Below are 6,720 nucleotides of genomic sequence, written 5' to 3' on the forward strand. Positions count from 1 at the left end.
GGGGACAACTCTAATGCTTGCAACTCAATTCTGTCCTGTGGATTGGGGACAGATTTACCAAGCTGATTTAGTTTTCCAATATACTGTGGCTGCTGGGCATAGATCTACCACCTCTGACTTTTCACAGAGTCAGTCTCTGTTGACATTGGTGAAGTTAATGAAAATGTTTCACATGTTGAAATGTTGATATTTCCAGCAACGTTTCAACTCATCAGATGAAAAGAGTGATCAATGTTTTCTCCTGTTTTTCAAATAGCTCTAGACCTGAGTTAATGAAAACATATCCTTGAAAATAAAAGGATTAATAAGTTTATTTTTTCACCAAAAAAATTTACAGCTGGGGCAAAAAGAAAAGGCAAGAAGAGGAAACCACACTCTGAATCCTCATTGCTTCAGGAAACATTTGATAATATATTGCATCTCTGCTTAAGTTGGCTGAAATGTTATTACCACAGTTTCACAGTTTTATGTTTTATAACTTTGAAATTAAGCACAACAAAAGCTTTCTCTCTTGACGAGCTGCACCTTTTGACAGCAATTTGGTTTCTGGCCAAAAAGAAAATGCAAAGGCAGAATGTTTCAGGATGTACATTCTTTCACTGATATTCCTGTTGAAACTAAAAGAAGAGTAACCTTGAAAATCCCAACTGCTGGCTTCACTAAAAATATACAATTTCACCACCCACCTGCCAGCAATGGTTAATTTAATGCAATTTATGCATAGAAGAAAGTCCCTTTCTAGCACTACGAGGTGGAGAGGCTATCAGCCAGGCTGATGGAGTAATAGTAACTTTGTGGAAAGACAGACCTTTAACCCAAAGAGTTGAAGTCATCTCCATGGACTTGAGTAACCACTATTCATGTTAACAAGGACAAAAGGACTAAGGACATATAATTTCTTGGTTCCCTTACAAGCTGTCCCTAATCTGCCCTCTACCATAGACTCCGTAATGTTTGGGGAATCTGTTTAAATGCAACTCACGAATTCTGGCTGATGCTTTGAGGTTGTTTCTCTGAAAATGATGGCGCTGTGTAATGCATTGGTGTCTCCCTACTGAGAAAGCTGCTACCATGCTACGAGTGAAGAGACTTTTTGATCTTCATGACTGAACCCTGGATGAACAATTTAAACATTCAGAAAGTTGATGGCTGCTGAAAGATGCTTCATCAATGCAGATGCCTTTCGGTACAACAATTACTGAAACAAGACAGAAAGAAGTGAAAGAGGGGTATAAAATTATTTGGATGGATGCAGTTAAAGGACAGAAGTTGATTCTCTGTGTGGAAGAGGCGAAAGTCTATGCAATGTTTTGCAACAGGAGAATGAGTTTGCTCATTCTGCTCTCTGATAAAGGAAGCAAGATGGTCTGAAACTATTTTTTTTAAAAAGGTGGTCTGCAGCGGAGGGATCCTGGGCAGCTTTAGGTCAAAGGATTTTCAAGACTGATGTTGAAACTCAGGCACAATACTCTTTTTGTCTGGCTTTGGATCTTGAACTTCTACGTAGATTATCCTTAAACCCAAGTTAAGGTCTGCAGATGTTACACCCTCTGCATTTGAACATCTAAATCCTGTATTCCAGGTCATCTGTATAGCTGAAACTCTTGGGTACCAAGTAAACAGTGGCATTTTGGAAGACAGCGCTGCTTGTGAGAACAGTAGGATAGCAGAATTCCAGGTAGAAAGTGGAGTCCAGCAACATGTTAGCACTGGTTTCTGTTTTAACACTAATTGTAATAGGGATATTTTCCCAAATTTAGGCGACTAAGAAAAAGCACTGAACTTGCCTCCAGCAAACAGTTTATGTTCTTTCATGAACTTGCTGATGTCAGCGGGGTTGGGCAGGCACGTACTGGGACCACATTTTCTTTAAGAGGTTCTTAACCACACACCCTAAATCCTTGGCTGTTCTAGAAGGCATCCAGGTGGGTGCTTAGGGGGGTCAACGTTGTAAGCAAAGCAAATCTATAAGGCAGTGTGTGTGCAGGTACTTACATGATGTCTGTTGTGAGCCTCATTATAATATTTAGAGGCTGCTTTGTGGATTTTTATGGCAGTGAGTTCTGAGCAGCGTTAGAAATCAGAACCATATATTTTCTATAGAAAAAGATACCTTGTTAGATTTTAGAATGAGAGAAACCTCTGTGATGATGCAGTTTGGCTTTCTGTATTACCAGGGCCACAGAATTCCATGAAGGAACTTCTATGTTAAGCACAGCTATGTTTGATTGAGCTAGCTAACGAATATGAAGAGAAATTGGGGCAGGCAGTGTCTTGAAAACAAGACAAGAACTCCCTTCATAGAGTTCAAAACCAGGTTTTGCAAAAAGCAATTGTGTCTCCTTCAATTATTGCATTACCTCTACCACAGCGACTGCTGTAATGAAGCCTTTTAATGAACAAATTTTGTAGAATTTAGGGTCTCTGAAGTGCAAAGCCACAACAGAGTGTGGCTCTTAGCATGCCATATGAGCATTATGTTGCTCGCTCTCTCTGTCAAAGCTGGCATGGATCAGAATGCAATAAAAGAAAAACTATTGCATTCCAAATTAAATGGTGACATCCAATTAAAGAGAAGACTCAATTCTGAAATGGTAAATTCTATTGAAAGTTTCTTTCTGTTTTAGAGGAAATGTACCAATTGCTAATGGCAGAGTTACTCTAAACGACTGGCTACCAGTTAACTATTATGTGTTCTAGCAGGATTTAGTGTTGGATTTTTTTTTTCATTCCTCCTCCTCAGAAGATTTGGAGAAAAGAACAGAAAAACATTGAAAAGAGTTGCTTGGTCTTTTATCTTTTGAATTGGTGTCATACTAACAAAAAGATGTTTTGAAATCTTCAACCGTTAATTGACTAACTGGTTTTCTTTAGACATAAAACTTGTCAAGACCTTGATTGTTGTGAAGCCATGGTGATGGATTCTGGCTGATTGCCTAAGTACAAGGTCTCTGAACACTAGGATAACACTTGCTGAATTTGGGCTTATCCCCCATAATGTCATCTAAACAAACTTAATTGACTAAAACTTTCATTTTTGTGCATTCTGTTTAAGGTGCTATTTGAGAGAAGAGGCCTTTTAGAAACAGACCCTGCATGACAAAATCTGACCTCTGCTTACCCTTAGATTTCTCAGTTCTTGTTTATTTACACAAAATAAGCCAATATTAACTACTTTAAAAATTCGCTACAAGCAGAACGCTTGTTATATACTCTCAGTTTCCTTCAGTGAATAATCTTGAGCATGGGTCCAAACTGAAACACTGTAAATAGCATAAAATTCACACCCTTCTGCTGTAAGACTAACCCGTAACTTCAGAGAATCGCCGATGCATGTCAATCAGTAAGTTATTCCGTTTGAAAGCAATAAGAAGTTTCAGACTGAACTTTGACACTTGACATTTTTTTTGTTGTGGTGAAACTTTACTGAAGGGTTGTCCCTGGGATGATTTTCTTAAATTTAGAGTTCTGGACATACTCAGAATTACACATCCATGCATAGTAATTTGCATTTTGCATTTCTCTTTCACTGATGATATGACTTGGTGGCAGTAGTATGGCAGGTCTAAATAATATACAGGAGAGATACAACTGTGCTCTAATAATCTTTCCAGAAAACATGGCAACTCTGAAACGACTGTTTCAGCTGTAGGAATTCTTCAAATGGAAGAAGGTAAAATTTCTGAACACCAAATGACTTTTGAATGGCCCACAAAACAACAGTTGGTGATAGTGCTCGGTGGCAGTCAGGGCCCTCAGAGCTCTCACACATCTTCATGACCGTCACTACCTTCACTTAAGTTCTGTCTCAACCCCTGCCCACAGGCCCCGGAGCACCTTCAGTCCTTGTCTGAGCCAGACCATGGGAGTGCCAGTCTCCAGCCTGGCCGTGGGCCCCACTGATCCTAAGTCTGACCCATGGTCTGATGGCCATGGCCTCACAAATGTTTTCCTGTTGATTCCCCTTCTGCTCTCCAGTAATCTGGGTGTTTGTCTCAGACCTTTATGTGGTAGCAAGTCCTACCAAAGCAAGGAAACAAGTATTTTTTTATCATTGGAAAGGCAGAAACAAAGCCTTTCCTCCACGCTAAGCAGCTTGCAAGGCCAAAAGTTGATGATTTTACTTAATTAATATGTCTTTATTTTGTCTCTGCTCATTCCCTTGTTCAAAAGCTGTTTCATGCCAGTTTACAAAATCACAGACAGACCAGTAATCATGGTATATTCAAGACACCTAAAACCAAAACGCTGTCATGCCTGACTATTGCACAAGGGGATCAGACTAAAAGGCTGACACATTACTACTTTTATGATTAGTGAAGCCTTGGATACAGGCTTCCCTCCATCATTCCTAAAAATGATGCTAATCCCTAGACCTAAGGTTTTGTAGTTCTATAGCCGGACAGCACCTACACTAAAAGGATTTTCCATTGCTGCTGTCTGCTTAGAAGATTAGTTGTAGGAGCAGACTCTACAGAACAGGCTGTGCTTGACCTGCACAATCTCCACTTGTCTTGAGTTTTTCCTCTGTAGAAAATTCTCAAGCATCAACAATTACCAGTGAAGAAACATTAAAATTACGTCTATATTTTACTAACCATATCATCTCTACTTTTCACTTTTGAAAAGGGTAAGACCAGTGGCCCAAGACTGTTCTGTCTATGGAGCTTCTTAATTTAATAGTTAATTTAATCCACTCTGACTGTGCCTTAGAGCTGGCACCAGTAAACCTATATTGAACAATATAGCAGTAAGGCAAACTTACACAGTGAAAGCGGATGAAGAAGTGTGTATTCAGGTCTCCTATAATTCCATCTTTGAATTTTTTGCCTTTTTTTTAGTAATCAATTCAAATATAGCTGATTGAGGGGTGGGGACGGAGAAGGTAGGACATTTCAGTGCTTTTAATAGAGGAAGGAAATAGATTATTTTTAGAATGCTTTGGTCTATCTGTTATGCAGGATTTGATGCTGAATTTTTTAGTTCACTCTAGCCAAAGCAAATCATTTATTCTATCACCTCTTTTGCAGTTTCTTGTACAAGCTTTCATATTGTGGATGTCCATCACAAAACAACACTTTCTGCTCTGTTTACACCAGAAGACAATTGGAACTTGTGTGTGATCCCAGATCCTCCTGGCAGTTCATACAGACGTCTGAGCAGAGGCTGCTGTTGCACAGACAGCTGGGAGGTGCGCTTTCTTACACAGAGAAGGAAGAATGTGGGAATAAGTAAACAAAAGGACCACAAATGCTCACCCTAGGGAACCGTGGAATTGACACTGGAAAACAAACAACTCAGTATGTCCCCAGAAGGAGAGGACATGGGTTCAAGCCACACATAACTGCAGATTTCAGAGGCTTGAGCTCAGGTAAGACTCTGGATTACGTGAAATTTGTAAGGGAAGTACAGGAAATCTACAGTGACTTCATGTGTTTAAAATCTGTTCTCAATCAAATGAAGACAAATTGGTTTCCACAGGGAAAAAAAAAGTCCTTGAAGGGATTCCCAGAATTTTGAATGAAGAGGCTTTTAAAAATTCAAGTTTAAGATGTTACTGTGCTGGAAAAATATTTCACGCTGAGGCAGGACCTGAATTTAATGGTAAAAGTCCTACAAAAATATTCTACATACAGATGCTTACCGCATAATATGATTACCTTTTTCTGGTTTTTATTCTAGAACAACCATGTCTGCAGAAGGAATTATTCAGTAAGAATGCTGCTTTTATTCTTGAATAATTCCATGTGCATTCAAGCCTTTAGTCAGATCGGCACAACTCTGTATGTAGATGAGTTGTCAGTCTCTCCCTGCTTGCATTTACAGGGAATCTGTATCTCTGTTACTAAACGCAGCTGACAGATCTGAAAACATCACATTTGTTTGCAGAATAAGCATAGATTTTACAAGCTCGCACCCTTATTAACCTACTGTTTCTTGTGTCCTTTGGAGGTTTCATGAACTGCATGTTCTTCATATTTTGTGTTAAAAGTCATTAGTAAACTAATAAGTACTATGGAGACAGGACAACCTTTTTATTCCCTTGATTGTTGAATAGCCAAAAGGGAAAGGTTTTGAGTGTAACAGTCCATCAACTTATATAAAAGTCCAGGAGAAGAAAGCAAAGTTGCTTTTCTTTTGGGGAAAATAAAAATAAAATAAAAAAAAGTAAAAAGCTGTTCACCCAGTTAAAAAACCCCATCATGTTAGACCTTTCAACTATCAAATTTTTCTTTACTTCACGTGGTCTGACTATTTGTGTTTGTCACCTGTGTTTGCCTAGTTCTGTCATGAGTGCTTTCTCCACGCTTTAATAAAACATTCATGTCCAAGCCCCAGAACTTCCCCTCTTACATTTCTATCACTTATCTCTGCTACTGACTTCAGCTGTGGTTACTATTTAGAAAAGTGAAATAGCAAGCTATACATTCCAAGGAAGACACGAGATTAATGAATGTGTACAACTGGGACCTGCTGCTCATGATTTAAAATATCAGTAGGAACTCAATACATTGTTAAAACAGTGCATTTTCTGCTTTGTGTAGTTTTTCTACACCCACTGTAAAATCTTCTCTAATACGGGGTTTAACAATTGAAGTACAGACTGGGTGGCCTCAATAGCATCTTTCTCTGAATAACCAAGTATATGTTTTAATTCAGTTGCATCTGAAAGCTTCCACCACCACATGGTTCCTTTCTAGCGCATGAGGAATGATGTGG

The 6,720-nt window shown here is 38.9% G+C and overlaps 1 long non-coding RNA gene across 3 annotated transcripts in view; it reads left to right on the plus strand.

Annotated features, from left to right (window-relative positions):
- LOC128852673 (uncharacterized) overlaps nt 1–6,497 on the plus strand; it is a 150,258-nt gene extending 143,761 nt beyond the window's left edge. For all 3 annotated transcript variants that reach the window (XR_008450642.1, XR_008450641.1, XR_008450643.1), the window contains one exon: nt 5,031–6,497. This is a non-coding gene — a long non-coding RNA (uncharacterized LOC128852673). The remainder of the gene's footprint in view (nt 1–5,030) is intronic.
- The last annotated feature ends 223 nt before the right edge of the window (nt 6,498–6,720 follow it).

This window comes from Cuculus canorus, chromosome 7, assembly GCF_017976375.1.
Source record: "Cuculus canorus isolate bCucCan1 chromosome 7, bCucCan1.pri, whole genome shotgun sequence".
NCBI lineage: Eukaryota > Metazoa > Chordata > Aves > Cuculiformes > Cuculidae > Cuculus > Cuculus canorus.